This window comes from Balaenoptera borealis (genome assembly GCF_965194805.1).
Source record: "Balaenoptera borealis genome assembly, chromosome: 12".
In the NCBI taxonomy this organism is placed as follows: Eukaryota; Metazoa; Chordata; class Mammalia; order Artiodactyla; family Balaenopteridae; genus Balaenoptera; species Balaenoptera borealis.
This window is the reverse complement of record NC_138869.1, coordinates 91,589,918-91,602,252: the sequence shown is the minus strand read 5'-3', so window position 1 is coordinate 91,602,252 and position 12,335 is coordinate 91,589,918. Positions and strand designations below refer to the sequence as shown.

Below are 12,335 nucleotides of genomic sequence, written 5' to 3'. Positions count from 1 at the left end.
CAACTTGATGTTACTTTCATACACCTAGGCTGTAGAGCAGGATACTTAAAAACATGAACAGATGCCTGTAAACCGAGTGTGCGGATAGATTATGACAGAAAATCTGAAGTTATTGATATTCATTGATTGCATTCTTGAAGTCCTAGGACCAAACGAAACTGCTCTACACTTTCTAAGGACCTTTGGACGTCAGAGGAACAGGAATGGATTAGGGTTGAGGCAATTTTACTTGTGTCTCTAGGTTTTGCTATCACCAAAAGATTTTATGAGAGAGACAGAAAAGTAAAACAGGAAAAATGGCCATACATGATTTTAAATTGTCTTCACAGTTGACTTTGTGATATTTTATTCCTGGGAATGCAAAGTCAAATTAAACACAACCAAATCAAAATGAACTTTTCCAATGATGTGGTTTGGCTTAAGCATTTAACTACACTGTAGCATTCTGTTTAGGTTAGGTGAATTTTAAAAATACAATCTTATATTAATGTAGACTCGATTCTCGTCTACTTTTCTTCTATTCTTACACATTTGAAACTATCTTTATAGCTATTTATATGAAAATAGCACCTTTAATCATACTTTAGCCATGTCTGAGAACAGTTAATCGATTTTATAGAGCTAGGTCAATGTCTAAATTTACATGAAAGGCTCATAGTGGTCTTGAGTACACAGTTTTGCTTTGCTTTAAACATAGTTAGATTTCATTATGTGCCCAATAAACATTTTATTGAGGGTTTCACAATGTCCGTGGCCATATAGCTGTCTTAACAGCCAAAACATTTGTTGAGCTTCAATTCTTTCAGTTATATGAGTTATGGGAAATTGGTTGTTTGGGAACTGAAAGGATGGTCTGCTTAAGGCACAGAGAAAGTAGGCTGGGGGTGCCCTCTCCTCTCTGCGTGAGGTTCTGTCCTACAGAAAGGTCTGCCCATTCCAGGGAGGTGATGTGCCTTCTCCCACCCTAAGAGCAGTCCTGAGGCAGGATGTCAGCAGAATATTTCACCTCACCACTGTTTTGCCCATCTCAGTACTTAACTCTTTCCCCTGTTTCTCTTTCTGTGTGCCCACATTAACTCTAAACAGGGAGCAATGAAGTGCCTTCCACAGGAAATGGTCATCTAATGCTTAGAATAAATTACAGACTCTGGAGCTCAGAATTAAAAGCCATCTGTGATCTCATCCTGAACTGTGTAACCTGCCTTTCCCATTTCCCTTCCTGCAGCCCCAGCTCCAGGAGTTACTTATCACATTCTTGACCTGTGCTTTCATACCACTCTGGGTTTATTCTCCTCACCGTAAATACTCTCCCTCTCTCCCTCCCATCTCTACATATTCTAAATTCTGCCATTCTTCAGGGCCTAGCTCAACTTCCACATACTTCTAAAAACTTTCCTCATCCCCTGGTCCTTTGTCATTGTTAGTATCTTTGGAATATTCTTGATAACTCTGACATTCATCAACTTCTATCTCATCTTGTGAGATGTCTCATTTGCAAAGAAAATTCTGAAAAACAAACCAACAAACGAACCTTGTTAAATAATTAAATGAAGATAGCAACAACCTCCAGGCTTTATATTTTATTTGGTTGAGAAGTATGCCACTGGCTGAAATGGTGGCTTAGAGCTCTCTAGACAATGCTAATCAATGAAGGTGAATTCTGAGTCAAGAGGCCGTGTGACACTTGAGTGGCATGTTATGGAAATCTAGTTTGAACAGGTCAAGTCTTTATTGGGGCAAACCCTGAGCTTTAATCTGAAGTAGCTCAGGAATACTGTGGGAAACTGGGTTTCCATAGCACTGCTCTGTATAGTTGCCTAGGAGATGCCCCTCTTTCCCTTGCATTGAATAACAAAACCGATTTTTATCTGGGCACATTGCTGCCAGCTAAAATATTACATATCCCTTTTTCCCTTGGAGTTTCATGTAAGCCTGTGACTGTGTTTTTTTTCAAAAGATGTAAGTGAAGATTTCCTTCATGAACTCTCTCTAAAGTATGCTTCTTTTGCTGCTCTTTCATCTTACTGCTTGGCATAAGAAGGCTGGACGTCAGACAGTCATCTTGGACCATTAGGAGAGAGCCATATATCAATGTAGAGATTGTGGGAGGTGAAAAGTTTAGGTACATCGTCATAATAGGATTTTGGTCGCATGCATCCAAACTTACTTCTCATATGCTCTGTAAAGCTTGGTTCACTTCTGCTAATCTAAGAGTTGCGAACTTAGTTTATTCCCAAACCATAAGAAAATGTTATATAACAGAACCCTAAGTCTACTGCATGTGTTCTGAAAGATCATGAATAGATCAGACTCTTTGAAACAAAGACCAGAAAAATACTGACCTAAGACCAAGACCCCAAACATTACACTACTCTGGCCTCTCCCAGTCCTGTTTCCATGGTCATGTCTGGTTTTAGGCCATATCACTTCTCATGTGGATGACTGGAAAGGTCTCTCTTCCAGTCTCTCCTTGTTCAGTTCTCCCTAATACATAGTACTAATGGAGTTATCTTTTCAAAGTATTGATTTTGAGTGTCCTGCTGTTTGCTAAAAGTAATTTTTTTTCCATTGCTATCTGATGTTTTTCAAGCTGCTTACCTGGTAAGGCAATGCATGCTCTCAAATCAAGTTCTTTCTCTGGTTTGTTCCTGTCTAGTCTTCCTTGTGCCACCTGTACTTTATCAAAATTAATAATTGGTTGTTGCTATGATGAGCCCAGCAGTGATTCAGCTCCTGCACACAGCCTTGTCCATATTATTCCTTATATCTGTAATGCTTTCTCACAACATTTGTAAAGGGTTTCATTCATCCTTAAAGATTCAGCTCAAATATTACCTCATATTTGATACTTTCTTTAATAATAATAATAATGCCTCTTAAATTATGAATATAGTAGTTTAATAATAATAATGACTAAATTTTAAGTAACTACTGTTATGTAGTAAATGGTCTGAAACTTTACAGTACTTGCAAGCTAAAAATTTAACCTGACAGTCTATTTATTATGTTTATCTATCTATCTATCTATCTATCTATCTATCTATCTATCTATCCATCCATACATACATATATACCTCCACCAACTGTATGTATCTGGGTCAGAGACAAAGGCCATTTATTCCTCACAAAAAAGCAGCAGCAAGAGCAATACCTTTGTGTGGATTCCTTAAGGCTCCAGTTCCCACAGGGTGATGTGGTAAGGGCCAGATGTTGCTTGCACATCAAAGGAAAGGAAGGAAGTCCAAAATTAGGAAACTCTCATCTTATATAGGGGTGCTAGTGACATGCCCATTCTGTCCTCTAGAAAAAGAGAGAAACATTATCATTGCACTGAATTGTTAGCAAATGTCCAGAGGGAAAGAGGGTGAAGGCATCTTCATCCAGGATTTTATTACCCTGGAATGTAAAAAAAAATTTTCTCCAGGGAAGGGAAGGGAAGAGGAAGGAAGGGAAGGGAAGGTCTTTACCTTTATTACCCTAGGATGTCTCCAGGGAGGGGATGTCTCCAGCTTTACTTTCCTGGAATGTCTCCTTATACAAACACTGGCTGTAAATGCCATTTCTCAGAGGGCTTGAAACATGAGATGATCACGGAGAACTGTCTTCTAACAACTACCACGTGTCAGGCATATTATATACATTATCTCCAATCCTAACTATAACTGTATAATTTAGATGTTAGTATTCTAGTTTTGCAGACAAGGAGAAGAAGTCAAGTCAAATAACATGCCCAAAGCTCCTACTAAGTATTAGAGTCAAGACTCACTGTGGTCATTGGGCCTTAAAGCCAATACTCTTTTCATTACAAAAATCAACACAGTACATCTTCCACTGAAAGCAGCCTTATGAAGTGTAATGTGAGTTTATTTTATGGTGTATATTTTCTGTTTTTGCTATTCTCATGTAAGCTTCTTGAGGATGGAGTCATGCCTTATATTCTCCACTGGGCCTAATAAAGTGAACACCTTGTGATTATTGGATACCTTATTAAGATTGTCTGAAAGAAGAAAATCTGTCAAAAGATGTATGATGAAAACTTGACATTATACCACCTAAATAATACATGATTGTGGAAAAGAGGTCACATCATAAAATTCAAATATAGCAACCTCTTGCTTGAAATATTAATAATGATCTCAACTATTTTTTACTTGGCTGACAATTTAGCTTGAATGTTTATGAAAATTTGATGTCTAAAGTTTAGAGAAAGTAACTAAGAGTTGATAATAATCAATGAGGAGGAATATATAGAAACATTGCATGAGTCGAGTCACGTGAGAATTAATGTTTTAATATAGGATATCTTGAAAAATGAAAAATTCATTTCATTTTAGAACTAAACTTCCATTCTAACCAAAAATATGCTCTGTGCTGAAGAATGAAAATTAGTGGTTGACTTACAGACTTTTTCCCCTTCAATCTGGTTCTGGGGCAAACGTCTTTTTCTTATTACAGTTTATTCTAACATAGTCATCTTCTGTTTACATAGTCCATCTTCTATTTTCATAATTTATATCCCTGGAATATGTGTTTATAGGTCTTCCTTGCCTGACACCAGGCTGTTCCACTATTCAGAACTTAATGAGCTTTTTAAATAAAAACACTAGAGGCTGTTAAACAACTATTGAAAACCTTAGTCCCAACTTTGTCATTTAAAAACTCTACTCAAATTATTCAGTAGAATAAATATATTTGGTTGTATTTCCCCCTTTGGGCCAGTATTCACTGCTTTCTTTTCCTCCTTATGTCAAGTCATAAGTTTTTAAGGCTGTTCTTGCATTCCTACTAAATACTTGCTTGAATATGTGCCTCTTCCTGAGATAAGAAACCTCTATTCCCAACATATATGGAAAGAACAAACTATATTTACATAATATTTTCATAAATATTAAAAGCGATGTTTTAAAATAAAGGGGATATTTTTACCTTTCCTCAAAAATATATAACAAGAAAATAGAAATGCAAGTACTCATGCGTGGGAGGAAGGTGATGTTTCATTATACTTTAAACTACTTTGGCAGTTGTTTTCCTTACATATATGCAGGATATTAAAGTGTTAGCTGTGTGTGTGTGATTTATTGTGAAACCTCTTTGCCCAAAAAAGCCCTGCTATTTTAGTAGAGTTCAATATATTTCCTTTGGGGGAGATTAAATAAAATATGTTAACTCAGTTAAATTTGGAGTCTGATGACAAACGACTAAATGTGTTCAAATTAGGCAGGCACAGGAAGTCTGTCCAGCAAAGGACTAAACTGGGAAATAATGTTTGAATGTACACTGGCAAAATTTTGCAGTGTGTTGCTCTAGAGTTCAGTATTACAATATGCCATTAATTTTACGTAGTAAGTTAAACAAGAGAATTGAGTCCTTTATTCTGGCACATGCGCACAACTCAACTATTCAGCTATACACTAAAATTCAAATGTACACATAAAGATGAAATGAAAGTAGGATGGGGAAGTGGACCATATTTTAGATTTGATTTTAGTGTATGACATTTAAAAAAAGGGAAGGCTATCTCAACCCCAAATTGCATGTCAAAGTATACTCAGAGACTACTCAGTTATTATATTCTGATAGTGGAACTGAATTATTCTGGAGGTAGGAGTGCTGTGAGTTTTACATCAATTATTTTATATAAGGGGTAATTGTAAAGATAGGGCTAGGAATTAACGTGGGTCCAATCTAGTCCAGGCCAGTTGACTTTGGTAGGTAAAGCTAGGAGAATAAGGACTAGGGCGTATTTTTAAGTGTTTTGCTCAAGATCAACACTGGAGTTGATGACAGTTGGTCATCCCAACTATACATGTTTCTGAAAGTAGAAGTTCAGAATTATTAAGATAATGTTCATAATCCCAGAGTGACTTAGCCGAGAGGTTTAAAAGATAGCCTATTGCTATTAATGCTAAACTCACAAATGTAGGAATAATTTTCTATGTTGTGAATTTCAAATGTTAGAAAAACACATACAGATATAAACAGAGACCTGGAGAATACTACTTATGCCCCAACATCTTCCTTTTATTTAACCCTTGATGTCCAAACAGAGCTATGCTCCTTAGGAAATACCCAGAGCACCCCTTTCATCCTCAGAACAGAGATTGGGTTCCACTGCTAGGTCTGTTCATAGAATAACTGTTTCTCCTGAAGGGCAATCCATACTCCAGCCCCTTGTCCTCATTAAAGAGAGAATCAAACTTAATGAGAACAGAAAGCTGGTAACAGTAAAGTAATATAATAAAATGGTTTGTCTCTTAATTATTCTTACTTTCCTGTGAAGCCTAGTCTGCTTTCCCAAAGTCATAAAGGTCAACAAATGATCATCTTATAAGATCAGTTATGTTTTTCTTTTCTTCTATACCATCCAAAATGCATCTTTGGTATGATGTTTTCTATTGAAGATAAATCAAAAGAGGAAGTATTCATGTCACTAAATCACAATGGTTTGCCATTTTTTTTTTCAATAAACTTCTATGTAAACCGTTTCTGATGTCTAAAAGAATTATAGGCCAGCATTGAGGATTCAGGCCATTGAATTAAGGATGGATAGGGTTTCTTAGACAATTGGAATTTAATTTCAAATAATGGACCAAAAGGATTTTAAAAGTTGATATTTTCAGTGATGTTGAGTTAGCAGTATTTTCAGATGAAGTTTGCATCACCTTGAAGGAATGACCTCTCTATTTTTTTTAGAAAATATATCATCACACTACAGAAAATGTAAAATGAACTGTACATATGAGACACTGCATGAGTTAAGATGGGAGCTGAAAATATGGGAAAATGAAACATAAGACTTCATAACAACAAAAAAACAGGGTCTGGAAAAAATCTCCCACCAGAGAGAAAAAAAATCTGCTTATTAAACTATTCTTAATAGTACCATGCAAAATGGGATCTATAATTGCAGTTTAGTCTGACAGATTTCCTAGGTCTTCAAAAATGTTCTGATCCCACTTTTCTATCTTGACACCAGTGCACTGCCAACCAGCCACTCTCACGAAGCATTAGTAGCTGGAGATACCATCACCCATTGTGCTGTGTTGGATCTCTGTCGATTTTGATCAATTTTAAGTGTAAATGATTGAATAGCTCAAAAATGAGTAGCTTTTAGAGAACTGTTATAGGTGAGTAGAACTGCACTTAAAAGATCAGAAGATGGGGGTAGGTTAATGTGTCTGGCAATCTAATTGTTATTGGAAAAAATAATCTCCTTGAGCCTAACAGCCATGGAGAATTAGGCAGCAGGACTTTGACAGATAGGCATCAAGTCTCTGTTTGAACTAAGTGTTTTTGCTTTTATCTCTGTCTATTTGTGATAACTTCTGAGGAAGCTGAATGACTTTGACCCAGTTTAGTAGAAAGTTCAAGATGTACCTTAATTTCTTTTTTTTTTTAATTTTTAAATTTTCTTTTTTTTTTATCTTTGGCTGCGTTGGGTCTTCGTTGCTGCATGCAGGCTTTCTCTAGTTGCAGCAAGCTGGGGCTTCTCTTCACTGAGGTGCGCAGGCTTCTCATTGCAGTGGTTTCTCTTGTTGCGAAGCACGGGCTCTAGGCGCATGGGCTTCAGTAGTTGCAGCATGTGGGCTCAGTAGTTGTGGCTCGCCGGCTCTAGAGCGCAGGCTCAGTAGTTGTGGCACACGGGCTTAGTTGCTCTGCGGCATGTGGGATCTTCCTGGACCAGGGCTGGAACCTGTGTCCCCTGCATTGGCAGGCGGATTCTTAACCACTGCGCCACCAGGGAAGTCCCACCTTAATTTCAATTAATGGGTTAGTTTGCCATCTTGATTGAATAAAAGTTTGGATGATTTGGGCCTATTTTAAAAAATTATTTTTTCTATCTTTCGTATCAAAGAAAGTAGCTAGGACCTTTCATATTGCCTTCCTTGATATAACTGTTATTGATAGTAACTCTTGGTTTAGTTTTCCATGGAGGGAATTTGTTTCAGATAATGTCTACATTTTGTTATAATCTTCAATGTAAATAATAATGGTGGAATTTCCTCTCATTAAAAAAAAATTTTTTTTAACATCTTTATTGGAATATAATTGCTTTACAATAGTGTGTTACTTTCTGCTTTATAACATAGTGAATCAGCTATACATATACATATATCCCCATATCTCCTCCCTCTTGTGTCTCCCTCCCACCCTCCCTATCCCACCCCTCTAGGTGGTCACAAAGCACCGAGCTGATCTCCCTGTGCTATGCGGCTGCTTCCCACTAGCTATCTATTTTACGTTTGGTAGTGTATATATGTCCATGCCACTCTCTCACTTGGTCCCAGCTTACCCTTCCCCCTCCCCATGTCCTCAAGTCCATTCTCTATGTCTGCATCTTTATTCCTGTCCTGCCCCTAGGTTCTTCAGAACCACTTTTTTTAGATTCCGTATATATGTGTTAGCATACGGTATTTGTTTTTCTCTTTCTGACTTACTTCACTCTGTATGACCGACTCTAGGTTCATCCACCTCACTACAAATAACTCAATTTCATTTCTTTTTATGGCTGAGTAATATTCCATCATATATATGTGCCACATCTTCTTTATCCATTCATCTGTCGATGGACACTTAGGTTGCTTCCATGTCCTGGCTGTTGCAAATAGAGCTGCAATGAACATTGTGGTACATGACTCTTTTTGAATTATGGTTTTCTCAGGGTATATGCCCAATAGTGGGATTGCTGGGTCATATGGTAGTTCTATTTTTAGTTTTTTAAGGAACCTCCATACTGTTCTCCATAGTGGCTGTATCAATTTACATTCCCACCAACAGTGCAAGAGGGTTCCCTGTTCTCCACACCCTCTCCAGCAATTATTGTTTGGAGATTTTTTTGATGATGGCCATTCTGACTGGTGTGAGGTGATACCTCATTGTAGTTTTGATTTGCATTTCTCTAATGATTAGTGATGTTGAGCATCCTTTCATGTGTTTGTTGGCAATATATATATCTTCTTTGGAGAAATGTTCCTCTCATTTTAAAATCAAATAAATAGAGTCTAGAAAGAATTATTTTCTGCAGTAGATAAAATGGGAACATGTCAATCTCTGAAAACTCTGGCAACAAGCTAAGTTTGGTGAGACACCTGGTAGAACTTGAATCTTTTATATCCCATAGTTGGCAAATTTTGTGCTCTACCCACATCTACCAGTACATACACAACATTTTCAGGAACTTACAGTATCCTAAAATACTACCCAGGAGATGTCTTAGATGTGCCATGAAACAGGTCTAGTCAATTCCTATACCATTTTGCTCTCCATTTTCCTCCTTTTTTACTCAGTTCTCCTGCACTGTTAAAAGCTCTCTGCTTCTAACATGCAGTGATGCTGCTTATTGACAAAGGATTGCTCAATTCTCTGGAGTTGTCCAAGTGTAAAGGCAGATTGTACTCTAAGCAGTGGTTTGGAGAATCCCTTTCCTCAGCCTAGTGTTACATATTTCCATAATGGTAATTTAAAAAATAGCCCTTAAAAAAATGATAGCCCCTCCCCTTCCAACATTTCTGAGGCTCCGACTACTCCATGAAGTAGAGTCTGGGCAGGGACCAATAGCTTAGTAACAAATATCCATAGGAACAGCTCTCCCCACTGCTAATAGGCTTTCTTACAGGACCGTATTTGTCTGCTGGGTTTTCTGTTCCCATAGAGTTATCTTCCAGGAAACCCTTCAGTCTCTCTAGCTGGTAGCCTTAGGTTGGGCTCCCCATTAACGTGCCTGAATGCAGCTGTTTCAAAGCAGGACAGTGTTAAGGCTGAGGCCATTTCCTTATCATCTCCATTACTTTTACAGATAAAAATCCTTTGGGGGAAGAGAAGAACTATTTTGATGCAAATTATTACTAAATCTTCTAAGTCATCCTCTAGAGACCTGTAACTGCTGAGGGTAGAATTAGATTCTGGCGGTAGCTCAAGATGGATGCTGTTGCAGGTTTCCCAGTGAGCTAACACATGCGTTATTATTTTTGTTGTTATTGTTATTGCTATTATTGACTCTCTCAGGGCAGTCATTCTCAGACATCTATTAGTGAAACACAATAACCCCATATGAGTAGCCATGTATCAAAATACATGTATATTTTAAGATTCGTGGAGATTCTCTCTGAACAAGGGAAATGCCATGTCTATGCTCTTCTCTCAGAATTCCATGGCTTAAATGATCAATGATCAAGACATGATTCCATGGCTTGAATCTGATCAAAGTTCATCTGGAGCCTGTGGAAACATTCCCAAGATCTCATGAGCTTTTTAATAGCCCTGCGGCCCCTTTGGTGCTGACAGGGAGGCAGAAAGGACTACCTTGTAGCTTAGTGAATCTCCCATCAGGCCTTGGTGTGTGCAAGCAACAGCTTGATGGTCAGAAGTCCCCATCCAGTGAGGAACTCCATTTTCGATCCAGTCTTCTTTCTTGGATGGACCCAGCAAGCATCTCCCTTCTCTGACTCTGTCTGATATGATTCCACAGACAATAATTCTTTCAGCGTCAAGCCAGTACCAGCCCTCTAGTATCAGCTTCCCAAGTCTCCATAGCCTGTGATGACTGAAAGTATCCCTGCAATCTGGACACAAAACTGAACATGGTCAACTTAATATGGTTGTTATATTGAAGACATGCCTCCTTTTGCTTTGCAAGTAAGTATCACAAGAAGAGTGTGTTGTTCTTACAGACTTAATAAATCAAGAAGTTAAAATACTTCACCCAGAAGGTAAGTCTATCTCCTAAGGACGCAGCTGTAGAAAGCAAAGAAGAAATCTCCATACACAGCATTTCCCCTGCACTTCAGCGTCTTAGCTCTTAAAATGTGTCTCTTAGATATGTTATACCATTTCAGGCAAACAAAATACTATATTCTCTTCAAAAGAAAAAAGGAACTAAATTTCTCAAAGAAAAGGAACTCACATTTCAAAATATTTTTTTCTAATTGTGGAAATAATAGGTGTTTATTGTGGAAATAAAAAAAGTTATATAAAGTCAGAAAATAGTTTCCTATAATCCCATCACTGAGTGTTAACAGATGTTAGTGTTTTATTCAGTTTACTTGGAGTCTTTCTATGTGCATACATACCAATCTATAAACTACCCATACAATAACAAGAATAATGGCAATAATGAAAGCTAATATTTATTGAACATTTTCTATCTTTTCAAACATTAACTCATTTAGTCTTCATGTATCTCTGTGAAAGAAATAATATTAAAAAGAAGTAGTATTATTATAGTATTGTAAAGAAATAGTATTATCCCCATTTTTTAGAGAAGAGAAAACTGAGGTATGGAAAAGTTAAATAACTTTTTTCAATGTCACATAAGTAGCGTTTGGCAAATTTAAGAAAGGCACAAACACACACATACACACAAACACAGAAACTCACAGACCTGACATACACATACCAACATACATACATAGACACAACATACACTTTATCCAGCTTGTTAATAGTTAACATTTTATAGCGAAAGATTGAAAAATAATATAAGCCTGTTATGAAAAACATGGAAAATGCACAAAAATTAAAAAGGGGAAAGAACAATCATCTAATCCCACCATTTAAAGTAACCACGGTCAACACATGTAAACTATTTTCTTCTGCTCAACTGGTTCTATGTCTTAAAATATTTTTAAGTGGCTTTTGATGCCACTGTGTTTTTTTACTTAGTACTAAAGCAAATGCATTATTTCATAATATGTCATACCCAACTTCCTGGTTGCCTACTTTTCTATTCTGGATTTTCCCTCAGGAGCTGCCCATTTTTCTCCTTCTATTATGTAGAAGAGTTAAGCACATGTTCTGACATCTTAGTGTGAGACAACTCCTAGGCTCCAGTGAGGAAAGAAGGAAGTACTCCCAGGCTATGCAAGGCATGTAGGGTTTAAATAATTTTCCTAAACAAAGGCAGTGCTCTCCCTAAGAGGAATTATGGTGCACATACGTCTTCCTATCTCATTATTCTTAAAATGAAAAAAATATGCAACTTAACTAATATGCAACTTTAACTGAGATTTATAGTAATAAGTTAAATTAATTTTAAGTAAGAGTCAACATGTAGAAAGTGGTCAAAAATACATTACAGAGCACAGTTTGAGGTCAATTTCAGTTAAAATAAACATGGGCAACACACATATTCTACTTGCTTTGAATCGTGTACCGTCTTATTAATTATACAACTATTACTTATAAATTTAACATCTGCTTAAAATTAATGTGAAGAGAGATGCTCAGAAATAATAAACAATTTCAAAATTGTTATTCATGATGACAATCCTCTCCTCCCTTTGCAAAATGTCAGAATGTTTCTTTTGTGATACAAAAACTTTATGCTTTGGAATAAG

The 12,335-nt window shown here is 36.9% G+C and overlaps 1 protein-coding gene and 1 long non-coding RNA gene across 5 annotated transcripts in view; one reads left to right on the top strand and one right to left on the bottom strand.

The window, feature by feature from the left end:
• Positions 1–12,335, top strand: part of HDGFL1 (HDGF like 1) — a 740,887-nt gene that overhangs the window by 698,246 nt on the left and 30,306 nt on the right. Inside the window, exon 1 of one of the 4 annotated variants that reach the window (XM_082346428.1) lies at positions 10,198–10,635. The exons of the other annotated variants lie outside the window; for them this stretch is intronic. The gene's annotated coding sequence lies outside the window, so the exon portion shown is untranslated. Of the gene's footprint in view, positions 1–10,197; positions 10,636–12,335 lie in introns of those variants that run through there. 4 annotated transcript variants of the gene reach the window in all.
• The window catches only part of LOC309607661, a 345,875-nt gene that overhangs the window by 304,497 nt on the left and 29,043 nt on the right, over positions 1–12,335 (bottom strand). The gene's annotated exons all lie outside the window — the stretch shown is intronic.